The sequence below is a fragment of the Crotalus tigris genome, unplaced genomic scaffold (genome assembly GCF_016545835.1).
Source record: "Crotalus tigris isolate CLP2741 ecotype Arizona unplaced genomic scaffold, ASM1654583v1 scf7180000017698.756297, whole genome shotgun sequence".
Lineage (NCBI taxonomy): Eukaryota > Metazoa > Chordata > Lepidosauria > Squamata > Viperidae > Crotalus > Crotalus tigris.
Window position 1 is genome coordinate 175447 of NW_024096575.1, and position 24479 is coordinate 199925.

The following is a 24479-nucleotide window of genomic DNA, read 5'->3' on the forward strand; positions in this document are numbered from 1 at the left end:
AGGCACTGCAGCAGAGAAGGCACTCCTGGATCCCCACATTCGGAGTTCTTTGACCAATGGGATCTGAAGTAGGCCTTCCCTGCTGAATAATAGAATAATAGACTTGAAAGGGACCTTGGGAGTCTTCTTGTCCAACCCCCTGCCCATGGCAGAAGATCCTTTAAAATTCCGGACTATCTTTGGGCTTGATGGGATGGATACATGTGATCATAGAAAGAATAGCAGAATAACAGAATAACAAAGTTGGAAGGGACCCTGGAGGTCCTCCAGTCCAAGCCGCTGCCCAATCCACACCATTCCAGACAAATGGCTACCCAGACTCCCTTCAAAAGTAGGGAGTAGGATGGGCTTGTCTTAGCATGGCAAAGTGGTTCATCAGGTAGATATTTTTTTGTGTGTAATGTGTCTATTAATCTGAGAAGATGAATCACACCTGCAACTAATATTCGGTGTTATAAAGCTTGACAACCTGTCTGCAGCAAATGTTGAAAGGGCAAAATGTTGGCATGCTGATATGCATGCAGTGATGACGTTATTCCATACTTCCCCATGCAAGTACATTAAAATAGAATAGAGCTGGAAGGGACCTTGGAGGTCTTCTCGTCCAGCCCCTCTGCTCAAGCAGGAGAACCTATACCACCTCAGATAAGTGACTGTCCAGTCTCTTCTTTAAAATCTACAGTATTGGAGCACCCACAGTTTCTGGAGGCAATCTGTTCCACTGATTAATTGTCCTCACTGTCAGGAAGTTTCTCCTTCATTCCAGGTTGCTTCTCTCTTTGGTCAGTTTACAACCATTGTTTCTCGTCCTGCCCTCTGATGCTTTGGTGAATAATGTGACCCCATTTCTTTGTGGCAGCCCCTCAAATACTGGAATACTGTTATCATGTCGCCCCTGTTTCTTCTTTTCTTCAGACTAGCCAGATCCAAGTCCTGCAGCCGTTCTTCCTATGTTTTAGTCTCCAAGCCTTTGATCATCTTAGTTGCTCTTCTCTGATTTTTTTTTCCAAACTCTCAACATCTTTTTTATAATATGGTGACCAAAGTTGGCTGCAGTATTCCAGGTTTGGTCTTACTAGGATTTTATAAAGTAGTACTAATACTTCACAAAAGTTGTGGCATTTGATTGATGATCTCACAGTGTCCATTTTGTCCTTGCCCTCCCTGCAGATGCCTTAATGGAACAGATTGGCTCCCAGAAGAGCATTCCACCTGATCTAGATGTATTATCCTATATAGAAGAATTCACAATGTTATGAAAGGATAATAACAATAGCAACAATGGTGCGTTGGAATATCTGCAAGAAATACTATTTGCCTGGAAACAAATAGACAAAGTAATAGAAAATGAAGAAGGTAAAGGGAGAGAGGGGAAGACCCAGATTATTGGTGACAATATGCTGACTCTGTAACAGCTTAGAGAGGGCTGTAAAGCAGTATGAAGTGATATATAAGTCTAAGTGCTATTGCTATTGCTAAAGTGTTCTGAGACTTTAGAATTCAAAGAGACAAGCACCTGCTATGCAGCACTTCAGACTTAACAGCTGTTAATAAGAAAGACAAAAAAAGTCTGGATAAGTGGACCAACAGTGCCTGGAAGCAACAGAATAGAGGAAAAAGAAATGTAGAAGATAACAAAATACAAAGACTTGCAAATAGATGTAGAACAACTGTGATTAAAAAAAGCGAAGATAATACCAATAATAAGAGATGCCTTGGGTACAATCCCAAAACAACGAGAACACCACTTAAGTATCATTGACATTGACAAAATCACTGTTGGTCAATTGCAAAAGGTAGCTTTATTTGGAACAACTAATAGCTTCAACACCATCAAACATCAAATTCCTGTTCCAGGTCCAGGGAAAGATTCGATAGGCAGATAAAAATGCCAAATCCAGACTAAATATCTGGCTGACTGTGGAACCAACCATAAAAATAAATTAAATTTATATGCCACCCAACTCCCAGCAGCTTTGGGCAGTTTACAATTGTTAAAAACATTCCAAAACAAAGAACAATGTGGAAAATAGCAAAAACAGCACAAATCCAGAGGGTAACAAAAAGGAAGAAAGGTGTATCCTTCATTCCCACCAAAGGGCTGGGTGAAGATCCTTCCAAGTATCTGTAGGGTGAAAACCACTCAAATTTCAAGGGAACCTCATTCCAGAGGGCAGGCATTTGTGGGATATTGATAGATGGCATTGCTTCACTGAAGGAACCCAGAGGTTTTTAAAGAGATGTCATTTAGGACTAGCCTTCCCTTGTGGAATTAATTGCCACAGATGGTATCCAGATGACACCATGTTTGCAAGACAGGATTTGGGTAGTGGTGAACATTAGATTTAATACTTTGGCCTTCAGCTTCATGCTCTTCCAATCTGGTAAGTCTCTGTGAGTAACTTGCAAATAGATGTAGAACAACTGTGATTAAAAAAAAATACTGGTGAAACATTTTCTTTCCTGGCCCTTTTCAATTTTGATTTTTTTTTCAAAACTAACATATAAAAAAGATGAATGCATAAAAACCACTGGATCGTAACTATAAAGATAAAAGATAGTTAGGTTCATATGGAGTAGGTTTTTCCAGTCTAGTAAAATCCTGCATCTGCTGGGATCACGTACAAGAAACTATAAAATGTTTTATTCAGGAAAGTCAGAGTCATTTTGCTGGCACTTTTTCCCCCCTGTTGAACAACTTGAGTTATGAAAAAAACAAATGCTAGAAACCAGGAAATTGATTCTAAAGTCAAACCTTCTATAGATTTGTATGATGTTAAAGAGCAAACTCTGAATGATCCAATGCTTTTGGGAATATTTGCTGGGAGCATTGCAACCTTAAACTTCCAATTCTATCCTTTCAGTTGCAACAGTAGTTATACACACCATTTCTTTCTTTCTCAATGCATAACCTTTTAACGGTCAGTTGTAAAGTATCTGAACAAGAATATAATTTTTCTCACTTATTATTATGTCCAATGATTCATTTTCTAGTCAGACCTGGTGCAAAGTCTCATTTCTGTCTTTGTTTTTCCTATACATTCTTGAGAGCTTTGCTTTATTTTAAAAAATTGCTTTTTATTCATGTATTTGGCAAACCTCTTTGCTTCAGAAGTGTGAGTTGTCCAACTTCAGAAAAGATGATGAAAATGTACTGCTGACTTCTAAGAAAAGATCCTGGAACTTGGGAAAGAAGAAGATGTGTTTTGTTAGTTAAGACTTGAATGCATATTTGGAGATATATCTTGTTCACAAGATAATAAATCATCAAGATGAAAATCTCTGATAAAACATTTCCTTCAATCCAACTATGAGATATAGTTACTGCTGCAGAAACAGAAAATAGTTGTCCAGCATAGTTATCTATTACATCTTTGGCTTCTCAAACAGACATCAAACAAACTGTGATTCTAAAAGGAGAGAATATATGTAGCTCAGGGCTGACCTGTAGAGGCTTGGTGCTCTCTGAGCTTGGTTGTTTTCCAGAATAAACTTTTTTAAAAAAAATACAAGTAGATAAAACTGTTAAAAAACATTCTGCTAGCGAGAAGCAAAGATCCACCAAGTCCAGCATTCTAGGACAGTGCCCTCTCCAACCTTTTGGGCACCTGGGACTGGTTCCATGGAGGGGTGGGGGAAGAAGTGGTTTCATGTGTTGCCTGCATGCTGTGGATGAGGCTTCACTTGTTTGTGTGGTCCGGTTTCTGGCATGAGCAGGACCCTTGTTCTAGAAAGTTCACAGGTTTGACCAGAGAAGTTTTGGCCACTTGTATCGCTGCTTTCCAATAGCTTGTGGTATATGCTTATTGCTGTACAGGAAGTTGAAAAAACTATAGAACATAGAATCATAGAGCTGGAAGGGACCTCAAAGCAGGAGGTCTTATACCATCCTGGTCAAATGGTTGTCTAGTCTATTTTTGAAAACCTTCCGGGATGGAGCACCCAACTCTTGGAGGCAAGCTATTCCATTATTCTCACTATCCTCTACTTCTCCCTACTTCTAGATTGGATCTCTCTTTAACAAGCTTACATCTATTATTCCTTGTCCAGCCCTCAGGTATTTTGGAGAATAAGTTAGTTCCTTCTTCTTTGTGACAGCCCCTCAAGTATTGGGAAACAGTTATCATGTCCCCTCTAAGCCTTCTCTTCGATAGTCTAGATGAAGGATACACAACCTTGGCTCTTTTATGACCGTGCTGGCTCAGGAATTCTGGGAGTTGAAGTCCACGAGTCATAAAAGAGCCAAGGTTGCCTACCCCTAGTCTAGACATACCTAGCTCCTTCAATCATTCATCATATGATCTGATCTCCAGAACCTTTATCATCTTTGTAGGTTTTTTGTCAGGATAATAATTTAACAGTTAAACAGCTTATGTAAAGATGTAATGTAATGTGGATGATGCAATAATAAGAATGACTCAGCAGGTGTATATATCCCTTTAAGAGTCTGAATATAAAAGGGAAGTTTTTTGCTGGAATTTTTCTCTCTCTCATCCATTTGACTGCTGTAACTACTGTATACTGGAGTTTGCTGTTTCACCACCTGTATGTATCTTATTTCTAGTGTATATTGTATAGTGTAATATAAACCACATTTAATTATAAACCACTGTTTACTGTATTTACTTCACTGCAATAAGACTGTACTTGCTCTGACATTTTCTTTGCAGAATTTCTAGGGTCTCAGCATCTTTTTGTACCATAGTCTCTTGATAACCTGATTCTTCATGTATTTGTCCAATCTCTCTTTAACATATCTAAATATCAGATGTCAGAGAATTCCACGATTTGCCTTATGTAAAGTATTTTCTTCTATCAGTCTTCAATTTCTCTGCATTTAATTGATTCCAAGTTTTAATATTGTGAGATAGGTGAAAAGCTTTCCTACAGCTATATTTTCCATATTATACGTGATATTTTAGACGTTTTTTTTCTCCCTGTTTTCAAGTTTAAAAAAAATCTTAAGCACCACATTGTTTTCCTCTAGCTTTCATCTGTAGCCTCCTAATTGTTTATCAACTCTACTGTTATCTTTTTGAGGGGAAATGACCAGCCACATACAAATCATTCTCAGTCTGTCACTAAGTAGTAAAATTAAAATGGCAATAAAGCGGCATATAGACAAAAACAAAGGTTAGCAAATTACAAAACCAATAAAATATAGATGAGCCATGCTGTACAAATAAAAAAACTAGTATATTCTACTTTCAATAGTTACCATTACCGCACATGATTTTTTAACATTTCATTTCTTGCAGGTTCTGTCTTTGCAATCACTCATCACAGATGAGGAGAAGGAAATGAAGGAAGATAAGATTGAAAACAAGTAGAAAAGACAGAAATGAATTGGAGAAAGAGAAAGGGACTATCAAGATGAGAATGAGAAGATAATCCCATTTGGAATATTGTGTCCAGTTCTAGAGACCTCCCTTCAAAAAGATATTGATAAGATTGAGTGAGTCTAGAGACAGGGAACAAAAATAGTGCAAGATCTGAGGAACAAAACATATCAGAAGAGATTGGAAGAACTGAATATGTACAACCAGGAGGACAGAAGGAAAAGGGAATCTGACATGACTGAAATCTTTAAAACTATTAAGAGTGTGAATGAGATTTTAGAAGGCAGTATTTTCAATGTTAAGCCAAAATCAAGAACACGGGGGCCGAACCTCAAACTGACAGGAGGAAAGTTTAAAAGAAATCTTAGAAAGTATTAATTCATAGAAAGAGTAATGAAAGCTTGGAAGCAATGTCCAGTGGAGGCCGATCATCAGTAATCGAGCTTAAATAAGCTCAGGACAAATACCTGTCCATCATCTGACATCATCATCATCATCATCATCAACAACATCATCATATAAAAATAATAATATAAAAATAAATAAGAAAACTGAAAACAAACTTAAAAGGCAGGCTCAATGGAACACTAGGTCTTTTTCTGCTGTAAGTTTTCTATGTTTCTATAATACATAATGAGAAAGATTCAACAAGACACCAACCATGTCCTGTTAGCATGGCCACTTGGATTCCCCTAGCTTGCAGTGTGGGTGTCTCTAATTTATACTGGGCAAACATTTCTGTGGAGGGCGGTGACCACAAAGGTTTCCCCACCCTCTTCCACAGGACATCCTTCATGGGATAAGTCCTCATCCTGGCAATTTAGTCAGCCCTGGATTAACCATTAAGCAAAATAAGCACTAGTTTAGGGCACCAAGGCAAGGGAGCACAGCAAAGTTCCTTACCCAGCTATCATGCCCTTAAATCATTCACTGCCATGTTTGACTTTAGCTGAATTTTTGGTAATCGTTCCTACCAGTATCCGCCATGTATCTGCATTGTTAAAAAAGATGTTTTGCCTAGTGAGTGACTAAGGTTTGAAAGATTGGTCTGACATTCACATTTGTTACCATCTCATAGTGTGAGAGTTTCACTTCTGTTGAGGACTACCCCTGCTGGGCTGTGCTTAAGACATCAATTAAGCTTAAGCCAGCCCTGTCTTTACTCAAGTATGAGAACAGAGTGCTAAGATGTGGAAGACCCAGCTGTTTGACTATATTGTTTACCATTTCCTCAAGTGTCAGGCTGCACAAATTGTAGTCAGAAGCTTGTTTGCATCCTCAGGGAACATTCTTTCATGAATCTGAATTTTCATTTAATTGTTATTGCACAAGAAAATTATTGCTCACAGGTGTCAACCTCACCATTCTCGGGGGAAATATATTTTTTTTGAGGGATTGCTTTCCCTAATGTTTAAGCAAAGATTAATGGTCACCATGAAAAAAAAATGAATCCTTTAATGGTTTCGTAAAATTTGTCGGTAAAACTCAGAAATAAGATACAGATGATTCTCTGGAAAATCTGGGAGGTGTGCCTCTTGGCAGCATTATCTCTAATATCATTTTCTGGCTATGGGAAATTTTAATCTCTAGATCTGTCACTATATTAAATGTATTAATTTAACAATGCTGGATGTTCAAGCTGGTTTTAGAAAAGGCCAAGCAACAAGAGTCATGATTGCTGATAGAATTAGTTGAGGAAAGTCATATGGATGGAGAAATTCAGAAGTACAGAGCATTGGGAGAACTAATGGAAATTCATGAACTTTGAAAAAAAAACAGGTAATATAACATATAATGATATAAAAAGTACTGATGCTTTTGTACTGTGGTGCTGGGCAAGATTCCTGAGAATACCATGGATAGTCAAGGAAACAAACTAATGATCATAGAACAAATCAATGCAGCGTTTTTGTTTCATGAAGAAATGAACAGCCTCGAATTACCATATTGTGGATACATTACATGAAGACCTAGCTCTCTTGAGAGGTCTATAATAATGGGAAAGATAGAAGGAAAGGAAAAATAACCAGAGCAAAGTAGATGCACTTGATTATGGCAAGGATGGTTGCACCTTCGGAAGTCTAGAAGGGCTAATTTTACACAGATAAGAAAAGCTCAACATTGAGTGGGTGAATGACATAACATTTACCATCCAATGGAACACAGCATGAGTTACTGTGGGGACCTTGGTGCTTGGTGCTTTCTGAGCTTGGTTGTTTGCTTGCAGAGGTGTCATTACCAAACTAGGAAACCAGCACTGATGATGTAACTGAATATGGTAATGAAATATCTTCAAGAAAACCACTAGGCTCAGAGAGCACTGAGGACCCCACAATTCAACCCTGAGCTACAAATATTCTCTTCTATTGGTACATGAGTCATGACCTACTGTAACTCCAAATGCTTCAGAAATATGACTGTTTATTTCCAAATAAAGGTGCTTTTAGTACTAGTAGGCTGTAAATTGCCTTGTCAGTTTCTCTGGATCAAGATAGAGAAAGTGTTTGTTTGACCTTGAATTTTTTTTTTTTTGAAATAGTGCCTTAGAATGGAGAATAAGTCTAGAAATGTAAAGTCATTTTGTAACAGGGGAATTACAACTGGAAAACATGTTATATTATTTTAGAACAGGGGTGTCAAACTGCCAGCCCGTGGGCCGGATGCATCATCCGAAAGCCATGCCCACCCCATTGCTGGCAATGACAAAACTGGCCTGATCTGTCTCGTGACGTCACGTGATATCGTGAGTTTGACATGTCTGTTCTAGAACATAGATAGGAGATGAAGGGGGACGTATAAGCCATTTTACTCCAAAGATGAGAAAGCCAAAAACCTTTGATACTGGTAGTCAAAATGTAGCTCAGCTACACTTCTCAGCATTCCTTTCCACTGTCCATGCTTGTTAGGGATGTTGGGTATTTTATCACAATTTGGATAAAATTATGTTCCCCCTGCAGTGTCAGAAATTCTAGATATTTAAATATTTAAATCAAATTAACTCCCCCCCCCAAGTGTAATTATTTAAACTTGTAACATGGGGTGGAGTTAAGATGACAATAGAGCAGCAGCTTCTCTGCAAAACTCCTAATATTTCATTTTATTTAACTCGTCACATAGATCAGAGGTGGAGAACTATGGTCCCTTTATGACTTATGGACTTCAACTCCCAGAATTCCTGACTCAGGAATTCTGGGAGTTGAAGTCCACAAGTCATAAAGTTCCCCACCCCTGGCATAGACTTGCGCATGCTCTCTCTCTCTCTCTCTCTCTCTCTCTCTCTCTCTCTCTCTCTCTCTCTCTCTCTCTCTCTCTCACACACACACACACACACACACACACACACACACACACACACTTATCAGTCTGCTATTAAGTTGACCAAGAGAAAAATAAACGATCTGATGTGTCTTGTTGATAAAGATAGATTTTCAAAATCATCTTTGTTTCTTCCTCTTTAGTAGGGTAGAGGAAGAAAAGAAGCATCTCCTTTGATTTTCTAAATGTCCATAGGCTGTTTGACTCCTTCACTTACTGCAATGGAAGGGATCTTACAAAGTCAAAATCTCAAAAAGTTTCTTGATAATCTATTTCTCCAGCCTTTCTCACTTTGTGCACCCATGTTTAATTGCTGGAATTTTACACAGTCCTTTCAGCAGTTCCAAGAAGGTTCCACACTGATTTGCAATATTCAGGTGAACTTGAGGACACAGATAAACCTTCAAGTGGCCTCAATGACTCTCAAAAAGAGGGCTAATGACTAGATGACTGCAAGGAATATAAATCATTCCATCCTCCACCATTCAGTCAGAACTGAAGAAGCTTCTTGGATGAGAAGTGAAACGTCTTCAAGGAAAAACAAAGTCCAGTTGCCTTTTGGGACAACCATGACCTGGATGACTGAGAATTTCCATAGACATTTAATATAATATAATATAATATAATATAATATAATATAATAATAAAGTTGGAAGGGACCTTGGAGGTCAACGAGTCCAACCCCCTGCTCAGGCAGGAAACCCTATACCTTTTCAGACAAATGGCTGTCCAGTCTCTTCTTAAAAACTTCCAGTGTTGGAGCATTCACCTTAACTTTAAACCTTCACCTGTGACTTGACTAAGTGCCAGTTGTAGTTAAGCAACACCTCGAGTGCTATAAAGTGCTACATTTATCCCTGATTAATCCAAGTCTGAGGATAAAGTGGAAAATCAAACTTCTTTCGAATTTTTTTCAGCACTCATTTCCTCATCAGTCAAAATGCAAAGGCCAGTTTGGTTGACTTGTGTATATGGAAATCCATGGGGTGAAGGGACAGTGACTTTCCCAGGCAACAAACTATCTTGGGCCTCATGGGAAGTTTTCTCAACCTTTCATTCCTTACAGCAATAAATTACATAAGCAGCAGCAAAAAAAAATAATAATTCTGGGGAAATGCATATTATGGTTGCAATCCATTGGAAACTGGAACCACTTAAGGAAGTCAATGATAAACAGTGATGCAAAGTCAGGTTACCATTTTCTGGGCATTTTAGATTCTTGGGTGTGTGGTAGCAGGTCATCTTTGTATTTTAAACTGTGCCAAATCTCTTTTAGGGTTGATATGACATTTATTATGTCTTCCTTGTCTCAAAAAGTTGAAAAACTAAGCCATTGAGTTTTGGCTTGTCTGAATTCCTGAAGGAGTCTAACAAAAAGAGTCCATTTTACAGCAACAATTTGCTCTTTAGAATAACAATAACCCTCCATAACACTGGCAACCTTTTCCCAACAGCAAAGGCTCATAATTTTATTTCTATGTATTAATTTATAAAACAAACATCTTTAATTAAAAATTCATATGGAAAGCAGTTTTAAGCTGGCCCATGAATGGTGATTTCGAAAGAAAAAATGTGGAACAACATGTCCTAAAAGTTTATTGCTCTAATGAATAAATTAGTAATAAAATCAGGTGCATTTGCACCACATTATAAATAACTGTCATAAGTGACTTTTTATCCTTCACAGGAAAACATCTGCAGTTTTTTTTATGGATAAACAATGCAAGTGTGTCCCTCTCTTTCAACTTTTAATTAGTATCTTGAGACAAAATCCTTGATGTTTCCTTTGTTTTCCCAGGCATGCATGACGTAGATTTTCTTAGAATAACAATAATATGTAGTAGAAGCATAGGATCCTTTCACTGGGCCAACAGGAACATAAATTATTTTGCAAAACTTCAACTCTCTTGGATTTTAGGAAATTTAGAGAAAGGATATTTTATTTAAAATATTACATGTTAAGATAATTTGGATTTTTTTATTTTACAACCTCTTCAGTCCCTTTATTTGGGGTGGAGTCAGAGCAACTGAATAGAGCTGAGCATTTACTGGCTGGATGCCCTTCCTGACACCTATGTGGAGTTCACAGCAGATATTTTCTCTTTGCACCTTGACAGAGAAACATCTATTGCTGCCTAGGATTGAACTCTCAACCTTCCAAGTGGGAGATGGCCATCTTCATCTCTAAGCCACTGTACCATTCATCAGGTTAATTTGGAATAATATGAATGAAAGTAATACAGAAAAAATAGGAACAAATAACTTAATAAAGAACACTTTTTAAAAGTTTCCAAATTATGTTTAAGACCATACAATTAAATTGCTGTTGAAAAGGGAACACTTGTCTCTCACAAAATAGACATTAGATAAAGACATACCTGCATTCAGTGTTGAGTGATCACTTAAAATGTTGGGATGCAGGATTATTGTAAATGTAGCATTAGCCTTCAATCTATTAAAACACATTCATGGTGTGCATGACTGTGATTATGTACATGTGTGTGTGTGCCTTCCCCAACTAAACTTCACTATTCAGTAAAACATAAAGGTCTTATTCTTCTTCCAATAATTTAATGAACATAAAGTGGTAGTTTCCTTGCCAACAACATGCAGTTGTTTCACTGTTGTCTTCACTCAGGATAGTTTTTCTATTTCCTGCCTTAATTTGATTATCTATACGAGTACTAACTAGACTTGTTCCTGTTTAAAATCAATACACCTCAGCTAGGTACTTCTATCTTTCAGGTGACACACACACAAAAAACATCTTGACTCATTGGCCTATAATATGTACCCATTCCTGGCATCACATTAACTAAAATGGCAGCATTTTCTGTTTAAATATAAATGTAACAGTGCTAGAAAATCTTAAAGCTCCCAAATGTGTAATATTGTAAGTTTTTGTAACCTAAAGCTTATTTTGCAAGATTCTGGATTCACTCAACAAATTAACAATATGATTTCATTCATTTTGGCTTAGTATATTATGTTATACATCATATATTAAGTTATATGTCATAATGTATTATAATACACACACACACACACACACATAGATATATATATTGAGCCCAAACTTTCTGTTGTTAAGTGAGATATTTGTTAAGTGAGTTTTGCCCTATTTTATGATCTTTCTTGCCACAGTTGTTAAGTGAATCACTGCAGTTGTTAAATTAGTAATACGGTTGTTAAGTGAATCTGGCTTCCCCATTGACAGCGTGTCAGAAGGTCACGAAAGGGAATCATGTGACACCGGAACACTGCAACCGTCATAAATGTGAGTCAATTGCCAGGCATGTGAATTTTGATCACGTGCCCATAGAGATGCTGCAATGGTCATAAGTGTGAAAAATGGTCATGTCACTTTTTTCAGTGCCGTTGTAACTTTTAATGGTATTAAAATGAACTGTTGTAAGTCAAGGACTACCTGTATAATGTTATATGACACATAATATATGACATATTTCATATATTATGTGAACTTAGCAATTATGGTTTATTCAACAAATAGTGGTTGAACCAAACATTCCTTCGTCGAACGTATGATTGCAGCCTAAATTTTACACACCTTGACAGAAACACTAGTCCTTAAACTTCAGAGATGTATATATCTGGGAATATGTCCCAGTGAACCCAGAAAGACTATTCATAGAATAGATATATTCTATAGAGCAGTATTTCTCAACATCAGCAACTTTAAGATGGGCGATCTAGGGAATTCTGGGAGCTGAAGTCCACCTATCTTAAAGTTTCTGAGGTTGAAAAACACTGTTATAAAGAAGCGTAAGAGAGGAAGTTACTCTTCTAGAATCAAGATCATGCGAAGTATTAGTACTGCTTTATGAAACCTTAGTAAGACCACACCTGGAATACTGCATTCAGTTTTGGTCACCATATCAAAAAAAAAAAAAAAAGATGTTGAGAGTTTGGAAAAAATTCAGAGAAGAGCAACTAAGACGATCCAAGGCCTGGAGACTAAAACATACGAAGAATGGCTGCAGGACTTGGGTTTGGCTAGTCCAGGGGTAGGTAACCCAAAACACTCAAAGAGCCACTTGGACACATTTCCCACTGAAAACAAAACACTGGGAGACGCAAAACCCTTTTGATATCTAAAATGAAGATAATACTGCATATATCCTTTTTTACCTTTAATCTCTCTCTCTCTCTCTCTCTCTCTCTCTGTGTGTGTGTGTGTGTGTGTATAAAATAAAGGTAAAAAAAGATATATGCAGTGTTATCTTCATTTTAGATGTCAAAAGGGTCTCTCTCTGTCACTTTCCTCTCTCTCTCTTTCTCTCTCTCTTTCTTTCTTCTCTTTCTCTTTCCTCTTTCTCTTTTTCCTCTAACTTTCTCTCTCTCTTTCTCTCTCTCTTTCTCTCTCTCTTTCTTTCCCCTTTCCTCTCTCTTTCTCTTCTTTCTTTCCTCTTTCCTCTCTCTTTCTCTTCTCTTTCTCTTTCCTTTCTCTCTTTTCTCAATCTTTTTTCTCTTTCCTCTTTTTCTCTTTCCTCTCTCCCACTCTCTTTCTCTCTTTCTTCTCTCTTTCCTCTCCCTCTTTCTCTCTCTTCCTCTTTCTTCTTTCTCTCTTTTCTCTCTTTCTCTCTTTCCTCTCTCTCTCTCTTCTCTCTCTTTCTTTCCTCTCTCTTTCCTCTTTCTTTCTTTCTTTCTTTCTTTCTTTCTTTCTTTCTTTCTTTCTTTCTTTCTTTCTTTCTCTCTCTCTCTTTCCCCTTTCTCTTTCCTCTAACTTTCTCTCTTTCCTCTCTCTTTCTCTTCTTTTTCTCTTTCCTCTCTCTTTCTCTCTCTTTCCTCTCTCTTTCTCTTCTCTGCCTTTCCTCTTTCTCTCTTTCCCCTCTCTCTCTTTCTTTCTCTCTCCCTCTCCCTCCAGGTGAAGAGAGAGAGCGAAAGGCAGATGGCGCCAAACAGATGGGGGGAGGGGGAGCAGGACAGGTGGCAGCAGCTCCCAGCTGCCCACCTGCTGCATCCTCAGCTGAACGGGCGAGGAGGGGGAGCAGGATGGGAGGCAACGGCTCCCAGCCATCCCCCCACCACGTCCTCAGCTAACAGGCAGGGAGGGGGAGGACAGGAGGCAGCAGCTCTGGCGGCGGCGGTGGCAGCTCCGGCGTTGGCCACTGCAGCATGGTCGGGGTCCTCGCTGCCCAGCCCCCTGCCATTGACCCTCTGTCTCTGCTGCTGATTGGCCAATGGTCACGGCGGCTGGGCATCGGAGGGGCTACTGTCCCTTGGGGCCGCAGTTTGTGGAAGGGCTGGCTCGCTCAGTGGAGGCTCGGGCGGCTCCCCAGCCACATGCACCTCAGATGGGGCCAGCCCGGGAAAGGGACTTCCTGGCCGCCCTTCTCCCAGGGGGTAGGGCACCCGGGCATAGGGCCAATCAGGAGCCCTACAAGGGGGCAAGTCCACATGAGAGAGAGAGAAAGAGAGAGAGAGAGAGAGAGAGAGAGAAAGTGCCTCTCTCTCTCCTTGTCTCTCTCTGAAAATGGCGGGGGGAGGCTCCAGAGCCACAGGGGATGGCTCAAAGAGCTGCATGTGGCTCTGGAGCTGTGGGTTGCTGACCCGTGGGCTTGTCTAAAGAAAAGAAGAAATAGGGGAGATATGATGGCAGTGTTCCAGTACTTGAGGGACTACTGCAAAGAAGAGGGAGTCACGTTATTCACCAAAGCACCAGAGGGCAGGACAAGAAACAATGGTTGGAAACTGAACAAACAGAGAAGCAACTTGGAATTAACAGAAACTTTCTGACAGTGAGGACGATTAACCAATGGAACAGCTTGCCTTCAGAAATTGTGGTTGCTCCATCACAGGAGGTTTTTAAGAAGAGACTGGACAGTCACTTGTCTGAGATGATATAAGTTCTCCTGCTTGAGCAGGGGGCTGGACTAGAAGACCTCCAAGGTCCCTTCCAGCTCTATTCTATTCCTATTCCTTTTTTTATGCCAAGAAATTAATATTGCTTTGCCCAGCTAGATGGCAGCATTTGAACATTCTTGGCTGATTTTTAAAAAGCTAAACAGGTTTTAGTATGCTTCAAAGGGAGATCAGCAAAAAATACCCAGGTTATCATTTAACCTAGAAAGATGAAAAATCTAGAATCATACAGCAGTGAACCACTTCTGCATTGTTGCTATAAAAATATGGACATATTGAAGGAGGTTTGTCTTGAGTATACCGAAAAAGATATGATCTAAATTGCTATGTTGAATAACTGTTACTTTTAAAAAAAATGTTTCCACAATGCAGGTAGTCCTCAACTTATAACAATTCATTTACTGACTGTTCAAAGTTACAAAGGCCACTCAACAAAGTGACTTATGACTATCTTTTCATACTTATGACCGTTGCAGCATCCCCATGGTTATATGATTTACATTTGGATGCTTGACAACTGATTCACATTTATGACGATAGCAGTGTCCCGGGGTCACATGATCATCTTTTGCAACCTTCTGACAAGCAAAGTCAATGGGAAAGCCAGTTTCACTTAACAACCATGTTACTAATTTAACAACTGCAGTGAGTCACTAACAAATGTGGCAAAAAAAGTTGCAAAACTCACATAACAAAATTCTCACTTAGCAACATAAATTCTGGGCTCAATTGTCATCATAAGTCGAGGAATATTGGTATTCTCTCAGAAACTGCAAGGGTTGGCTTTGCACAATACATAAAGCCAAAGCTAAACAAACAGCATTAAAGCTTATTCCAGTTTACCAGATTAGGAAACCTGGCTTACATCTTTGGGAAAAGATTCTGCTGCATTTCCAGATATGTCGTGGTTGAAGTGTTCTAACAAAGAGCAAAGGTAGCTTCAAATGCTGCAGCAGTTCATTAAAATATTGTATGTGGGTTTTCTTTTTTAAAAAAACACACCATGTGGGGGTGTATGCCAGGGTAACCCTGAAGTTATCAGTTTAAATACGACAATCAGGAAGCCACGCTCTTGAAACATAAATGTCATCGCAGTTGGGCCAATCATTGCTACTGGCAACAACAAGGTCAGCAAATGAGGCAGCAAGGATGAATTCTCAAGGCCCACAAGAAACGAAAACGGGCTGTTTGTCATGTACTGTAAAGCTACTGCAACTTGAATTGCTGAAGATCAAGGCAGTGCTGGAGACAGCCACATGCAGAAATGAGCGTCGGCATTTAAATATTCAAGCATAAAATGGGAGGCTCACAGAGAGATTGCAAATACGTACCTAGCTTGTCCGTGCCTCTCATTCATCGTCATAGTTATGGAGCAAGTAGGCAGAGAAAGATAAATTTTCTTGCCTCTTTCATAATATGAAAGGATCGTTGAATAAAGATGACTGGCAGAACTGACATAGAAAGAAGACAACAATGAATAGCTAGCACACTCAATCTAACATGATGGCTATATTTTAATGCATTTTAGATCTCTTTTTCTTAAGAAATACGGAATGCAGAAGTGATATAAATAATAATACTATGACATCTTAGAAACATTAGTTCACACACTGTACATTTTCCCATGTTTTTGAAATTATGGTTTACTGAATAATTGGCTGGATTCTCCTAGATGGTGGTTTCTGAGCTGGATATGGCCACCAGATCCTTTTCTGCTGTCTCCTGAATCCTCTTTGACCACAACTGCTCAATATTAGTATTGAGACTTGCTACTATTTTAAAGCTAGGTATGCAGAAAACTATAGTGTAAGTTCAGATATAGACTCAGCATAGTCTAAAATACAAAGATCTTAACACAAAATACAAAGACCTTAAAACTGTTCACCCAATCCAAGAAACCAAATTATGAAACCAGAACCCTAATCATCTGTATCCTTATCTTTAGCTACTAAAAGATCACCAACCTTTTACCTTCCATGTGAGGCTGAAAAAGGATGCTCTGCTTTGATGAATGAGCAGCACCTCCTTAAATTTACACATTTAAGTTACATTTTAAGTCAGTGGTTTTCAACTTCAGCAACTTTAAGAGGCCTGGATCTCAACTCCCAGAATTCTCCAGTCATAACAGATATATGATTTAGAATGAAGAAAACATTGCTTCAGCAGCTCTAGAGGTTGATGGTTTTAAATGCCATCATATGGCTAGAGGGTTTGAAAGAAATATAATCTGTAATTCTTCTCAGAAGGGGAAAGACATTGACTGAACTCTGGCTAGGAATTCAGGGCTTCTTGACATTTGTGGAGTTGAATTTAGTAATCCAAAGTGGAACTTAAAATGAGTTTACAAGCAGCCTTGGGCTAACAATGCATTTGCATTCTTTCTGAATTGGTCAGATAGCATATCTAATTGTGAGTACTCTACAGTCTGATTTTAATAAGTATGACACCTTCCTAGCATTGTAGCAAGTTTTTTTTTTTTGGAGTGACTAACTCTTCTTCTCTTGAAACACTCTCTGTTCATATGGCAGGTCAGATATTGACCCAAGTGTGATGATTAAAGGAACTCAGTCAATATAAATTTCCGTAACTCCATCAGGTTACTGTCATTATTTTGCATCATTTTTATGTTCCCCCTTCCTTTATCTGGCTCCCCCCCAGAGGGAATTATGATTCAAGACCTTTCCACAAACCGAGGCCTTGGCTGAAAATTTCCCTCTGGTTGCAGAAGAGCTGGAAGCAAATTCATTTACAATTCATTTAATGACTGTTCAAAGTTACAACAGCACTGAAAAAAAGTGACTTATGACCATTGCATTTATGACGGTTACAGTGTCCCAGGGTCATGTGATCACCTTTTGTGACCTTCTGATAAGCAAAGTCAACGGGATAGCCAGATTCACTTAACAACTGTGTTATTAATAACTGCAGAGATTCACTTAACAACTGTGGCAAGAAGGGTCATAAAATGGGGCAAAACGCATTAAAGAAATGTCTTAGAAATAGAAATTTTGGGCTCAATTGTGGTCGAAAGTTTGTACCTGTAATTACTCAGTGGGCAACATGGTAGAGCTTTTTAAAATCATCTATATAGAGCAGTGGTTCTCAACTTGTGGGTCGGGACCCCATTTGGGGTCAAACGACCATTTCACGGGGGTCGCCAAACAACGCAGTCCGCCATTTTTTTCCCCTTTTCCTTAGCTATGCTACTCCCTTTTATTCTATTGGCTTTTGAAAGCCAATAGAATAGACTCTCTTGAATAGAGTCTTAATTCTATTGGCTTTCAAAAGCCAACAGGAATTGTCCAGGCTGTCTCTGCCCTGCTGAGCCCACCAAAAGTCCCATTCTGCAAACGGTGCTGCACCAGTTGAGTAGTCCTCAACTTACGACCGGTTGAGTAGTCCTTGACTTATGACCGGTTGGGGTCACGGCATTAAAAAGGTTGAGAACCACTGATATAGAGGGTTGTGAACATTACTGGTCCACCTGTATGAAAGGTTATTCATTCTCATCCTCCATATCTCTCTTCTCCAGAGAGGCTCAGGGACCAAAGTCAAATGGTCAATGAATTGAATATAAATGGAAGAAACATCTTGGAGAAGCAAGAACTTTCCCATTATCTTCCCTGCTTTCTGATCATTATTTACAGTATCTTCTGAATGAGTGAAAGCACATTTTTCCTCCAATCTGCTACCTTTTCTCAATCCTGTTTCTGAAAGAAGTTCTTCATAATAGTTACTCATTGTTGACAATTCTGAGATGCAAAGAAAGGTCAGCATCCTCAGATGTTCTGCCATTGACTTCCTGAGGAAGGATTGAATCAATGGCATAACACCTGAGGATGCTGACCTTAATTTCCATCTCAGAACTGTCAACAATCTGGAGGGTTTTCAGCCACTGTTTATCCCCCTGATCCCTTTGTTTTTGTTTTGCAACTTTTGCCTTTGTTTTTTCCCAGGGTTTTCAAGAACTTAGTTGCCAAGGTGACCCTATTACTTGCTAAGTACCTTTAATACTTGCGAATTTGACCTTTTTCCCTCTTAGTTTTGATCTTCCCTACTTCCTCTTGTCACACCTTATGTGACCTGCCTTATGGACTGTTCTTTAATGCTAGACAATTGTCCAGAAATGTTGAAATGTTCAACCATTTCTGAATAAATCATTCTTTGTTCATTTTCATTCACTACTATTCATCATCAGAGTTGGAAGATCTTCTAGTCCAACCCCCAGCTCAAGCAGGAGACCCTATACCATTTCAGACAGTCTCTTCTTAAAAGCCTTCTGAAGATTACCCACAACCCCTAAAGCCAAACTGTTCCACTGGTCGATTGTTCTCACTATCAGGAAATTTCTCCTTAGTTCTAGATTGCTTCTCTCCTTGATTAGTTTCCATCCATTGCTTCTTGTCCTGCCTTCTGATGCTTCAGAAAATAAGTTGACTTCCTCTTCTTTGTGGCAGCCTCTCAAACACTGGAACACTGCTATCATGTCACCCCTAATCTGTCTTTTCACTAGACTAGGCATACCCAATTCCTGCAACCATTCATATGTTTTAGCCTCCAGTCTCCTAATCATTTTAATTGTTGTTCTTTGCACCCTTTCCAGAATCTCAGCATCTTTTTTATATTATTGTGACCAAAACTGGATGCAGTATTCTAAGTGTAGCCTTATCAAGGCCTTATAAAGTGGTACTAACACTTCATGTGATCTTGATTCTATCCTTCTGTTGATGCAGATGTGGGAAGTTAGCCTCCCCCCAGAGAAAGAAATATTTTGAGAAATATTAAAAAGGCAGACTATATTTTCCCAAAGGAATAATGGAGAAGATTGTAAGACAGAAACCAGCCCCAGCCCCTAGGCAGAGGCCAAATTTAGAAATGCAAATTCAATAATCCATTCAGGAAGGTTAGAGCCTTCCAGCTAGAAATTGAAGAGATTAGGAAGACAAAGACACTTAAAATCTACATACCCCACCCAAACCCTATGACAGGACATAATAGGACTAATCCACCAATGCCAAAGGTGCACACTCAACTCAGGTCAGAGTACATGACACAGGAAATACAAAGCTTCAAACAGGAACAGGAAACAACCTCAAGACCCCAGAAGGTATAAAAACCCACCACTCTGCTCCATGTGGTCAATTTTTTCCAGAGCCATCTTTCTGTCTGGCTCTCCTCTTCAATAAACTACAACCTTCTTTCTAAAGCAGTCTCCATGTTGTTAATTCTCGGCTTGGACTGGACCCTATGAAGATTTTTCTTTCTACACAGCCTAGGATTTCATTGGCTTTTTTGGTGGCTACTGCACACTGGTGGTTCATATTTAAGTGATTGTCTACTAGAACTCTCTTGCAGTTACTACTCTTGAGCCATGTTTCACTCCTTCCCTTCTTATCCAAAATTCTTGAAAATTTGCCTTCTCGTAATTTGCTGTTTGTCTAACTGTCAATGATCCTGCTGATCTATTTCAGTCAGGATTTAGGAAGATCATTCAATTGAGATGGTACTTTCTCAGGTATTGAATGCATTCTGCAGACTAAGCACCAGCACTTTTTCTCATTACTGCTACTATATCTGTCTGCAAAAGTTGATCCTCTTGGCCACCAAATCCTGTTGAAGAGACCACAGTCCCTGGACATCAAAGGCAATGATTTACTCTGGTTTCAATAATCTCTCTGGCATAACTCTTTTCCAATTATTTTAGCATCAGTTTGTTTACTGGCATATCACCTTTCAGTGGCTGTCTCTCAAAGCTTTTTTTGTAAGTCTTATTTTTTTTCTTTGTAAAACTTTCCTCTTGGTTGTCTGATTTTACTATTTGGTTTTAAATACTACATTTATGCCAGTGAGACCCAGGTTGATACCTTTTTTCCTGAGATAAATTAGAATGTATTGTTTGCTTTACCAGCATGCCTTTTAGAGAGTCATGGATGACTGCACATCAGCTAAAACTGAATATGGATAAGATTGAGATCTTGATATTTCAGTCAAATTGTTCCTCTCTATTAGCTCTCTCCTTCTCCTTCTGGACAGTGAGCTGCCTCTGGTGTCAGTGGGCAGAAACCTCAGCAGTCTTGTTGGATGTAGCACTCTGTCTTTAGATTTTTATCATAGTGACTATGAAGATACTTTATTTTCATTCATTGATTAGCTTTTGAATGGGGCAGTTCCTATCTATTGTCACCGTGCATTTATTAGTTCAGTCCCCATAGACTACTACAACAGTCTATGAGCAGGTATTCCCTTGACTTCCCTTTATCCATTGAACCTGGTCCAAAAAAATCTGCAGTTTGTGTTATTCTGGACCTCTCTTATTTCTTTCCCCATTTATCTTTCTCCTATTGTACCTTATAACAGCGCCTTTCTAGGTCTAGAGACCAACGTAAGCTTTTGGTGCTGGTGTTTATGTCCCTGGAATTATACATTTCCCATAGCTTCATCCAGCTCCTCTTTTGGCATGATCCTGTTTGTGGAACACAGTGGGCATCTTTCCATGTTGCTCCATCCTGTTTACATCTGTTTCAAGAAGTGGACCCAGAATTATGGGTTTCTCTTCATTTTCTATTCTAGTCTCACACATCTTTGAATACATTTAAGAAAGATTTGATATTTAATAAGGTATTTAATGACTGAGTCTGATTATTGGAAGTGGTTTTGAGTAGGTATTGAGACTAGCAGACAATAAAATTGGATTGTAAGGCTAATTTGTTGTAAAATCTTATTAATAAAGTCAGATAGCAGAGTGTCAAATTATCAATGTCGGATTTTATACTTGTTTATATACTACTGGTGATTGTAAGTATATCATGATGTATGTATGCTAAAGGGGTGCCTTCAATCAATAATTTATAGGTGGTCCTTGACTTATGACCACAATAGAGCCCCAAATTTCTGTTGCCAAGACAGTTGTTAAGTGAGTTTTGCCCCATTTCATGACCTTTCTTGCCACAGCTGTCAGGTGAATCACCACAGTTGTTAAGTTAGTCACACAATTGTTAAGTGAAACTGGCTCCCCCATTGACTTTGTTTGCCAGAAGGTTGCGGAGAGGGTCACATGTCCCTAGGACATTGCAACCGTCATAAATATGAGCTACTACTCGCCAAGCATCCCAATTTTGATCACATGACTGTGGGGATATTGCAACGGTCATAAATGTGAAAAAAGAGTCATAAATCACTCTTTTCAGTGCCGTGGTAACTTCAAATGGTCACTAAACAAATGAGTGTAAGGTAAGAGCTACTTATAAACAAAGAAATCGAAATGCTCAGAGACAAAATAATTGCATGCTGTTTTTCTACTCCAAGTTCTAGTATGGCAGCTACAGATTTCCAAGGACAGCACTGAAACTGCTCATCCAGAATTTAGATTTGCCCAAAAGACTGAGTCTGTGATGACAACTACATACGGACTTTTTATAGTGGGAACATACAGTAGATCAGTGGTTCTCAACCTGTGGATAGGGACCCCATTTGGGGTCGAACGACCATTTCACGGGGGTCGCCAAACAAGGCTGTCTGCCATTTTTCCCCCCTTTGGCCACGCCCCTGGCACCCGGTGATGTATAAGTGGTTGGGGGTCACCACAACATGGGGAACTGTATTATGGGGTCGCGGCATTAGAAAGGTTGAGAACCACTGCAGTAGATGGTGTTTCTATTTCAATGATAATAATTATTCCCAAGTCTGCATTTAACTAACATCGATTATGTGCCATATATACATAAAGATCCATATACATATATATATATATATATATATATATATATATATATATATATATACACCTTTGAATGATGGGTATGGCTACTTGTCCCCTTTCATACACCTCCCAGTGTGTACTTTTTAAAAAACTTGCAGGGATTTTTGGCACTGCTGAAAGGATGACATGTCTGCCTGGGCACCCATGTCATCCTAACCTTGAATAAACAAACACTCCTGTTTATTCAATCTCTTGGTTAGCCTAACAAGTTGGAGTCTCCCCAAGTTGGAATGAGAGGGGGCATAAACTTGGTGAATCACTGATGCTTCAGCTGGAATACATCTTTGCTGCAATTTTGGCTTGCTGATTTTTTCTTTTAAAAAAATGGAAACAACAAGTGTGGAAATGGATTCTTAATGCAGCAGTATTTTTCTATAAAGGTAAAGGTTTCCCCTGTCCAGTTGTGTCCAACTCTAGGGAGCAGTGCTCATTTCCATTTCTTAGCCTAGGGAGCCAGTGTTATCTGAAGACAATTCCGTGGTCATGTGGCCAACAGGACTATATGCCAAAGCCAGTGGTGGAATTCAAATATGCGAACAACCAGTTCTCTGTGTGGATGCTGTTTCCGGAAGTCCATTCTGGGCCTGGGCAACAAAAAATTAGCTACCGGTTCTGCTGAAGTGGTGCAAACTGGCTGAATCCCACCACTGGCCAAAGTGCACGGAACGATGTAACTTTACCATTGAATTAGTACCTATTTATCTACTTTCATTTGCATGCTTTCAAACTGCTAGAGGAGTAAGTAATGGGAGTTCACCCTGTCGCACGGCACTTGGGTCTTAGACCTGGGCTGTCCACTTTTCAACTCATAATCTCAGCATCTTTAATCACCCAGCCATCATGCCCTCTGTTTTTCAATATCTGTGGCAATGAAACAAACTTTGCAGAATACTGTTATAAAAGACCTATCAACTTCGGTCTTTAATTCTGAGCTTTTGCTTCGTTTATTTCAAAATCCAGAACTAGGTTGATTGGTGTGTGCAGAGTTTAATCCTTTATATTTGGACCTTGAATAAAAATAGAACAGCCGAGACTAATGTGAAGACAGGAATTGTTTTAACTATAATCCTAATAATCGAACATTATGGTAAGAAGGGAAAATCGGATATATTTCATGTTTGGAAATATTGACACCAAATATGGACAGGAAGATTGACCTACAATAATACTTGCCTATTGCCTAATGCCAATATTCATTTTAGATGTTTTGCTTCCATTTAGATTTAACCCTTACCCTAATCCTTTTCACTATTAGGTACAATGATAGCTAAGCATGCATAATTTGCACAGGAAAACAAGACTATATAGGTGGATCAATGAGTGCACTGTTTGATCTTGTTTGAAGTCATTGTGCACTCAAGAACACTTTACAAAATTATCTACTATAGAGAATAATGGATATGGAGGAGGGGAAAGGGTAGGTTCTGAAGGGATTAAAGTATTAATGAACGTCCAGCAAATATGGGATGTAGCTATCTATAGAAACATTTCTATTTGGAGCACCACAAGGTGTACTGGGTTGTTGACATGGTGTACAATCTTATTTTTTTTTACATTTTATTTATGGTGCTGTGAGCCACTCAGGGGTCTATATAAGATAGGCAGGCATATAAGTCTCTATAAATAAATGAATAAAAACATATACATATACATTAAAATGGGGTGGAATAAAAATGCAGACCACCAACATCATTTTGTGGCCCCTTGTTTCTGCTTTTTGTGTATACTAACTTTAAGGGAGTTTACAGATCAAAATTTGTTTTCCCTTAAAAATACTCTGCTGTCCACAAAATAGCAATAGCAATAGCACTTAGACTTATATGCCGCTTCACAGTATTTTTCAGCCCTCTCTAAGTGGTTTACAGAATCAGCATATTACCCCCAACAATCTGATTCCTCATTTTACCGACCTCGGAAGGATGGAAGACTGAGTCAACCATGAGCTGATGAGAATCGAACTGCTGAACTGCTGACAGCCGGCAGTCAGCAGAAGTTGCCTGCAGTACTGCATTCTAACCACTGCACCACCACCAATGCATCCAGACCTCACCTGGTTTTGATGTGCAGTCACTGATGTGCTTGTAAAGATTGGCACAGCCTTCAAGTCATAGAATATATGTGCTCTCGCAGAATTATTATTATTTTTATGGATTCCCATATATTACTGTAGTTCAGGAGTGTCC

General features: G+C 39.0%; 1 long non-coding RNA gene across 1 annotated transcript; it reads right to left on the reverse strand.

Annotated features, from left to right (window-relative positions):
• Nucleotides 1–1622: 1622 nt before the first annotated feature.
• On the reverse strand, nt 1623–24479 carry LOC120305932. Its single transcript, XR_005556132.1, has 3 exons — nt 24347–24479; nt 15869–15988; nt 1623–3183 (listed from the first exon to the last, which is right to left on the reverse strand). It is a non-coding gene; the product is annotated as an uncharacterized LOC120305932 (long non-coding RNA).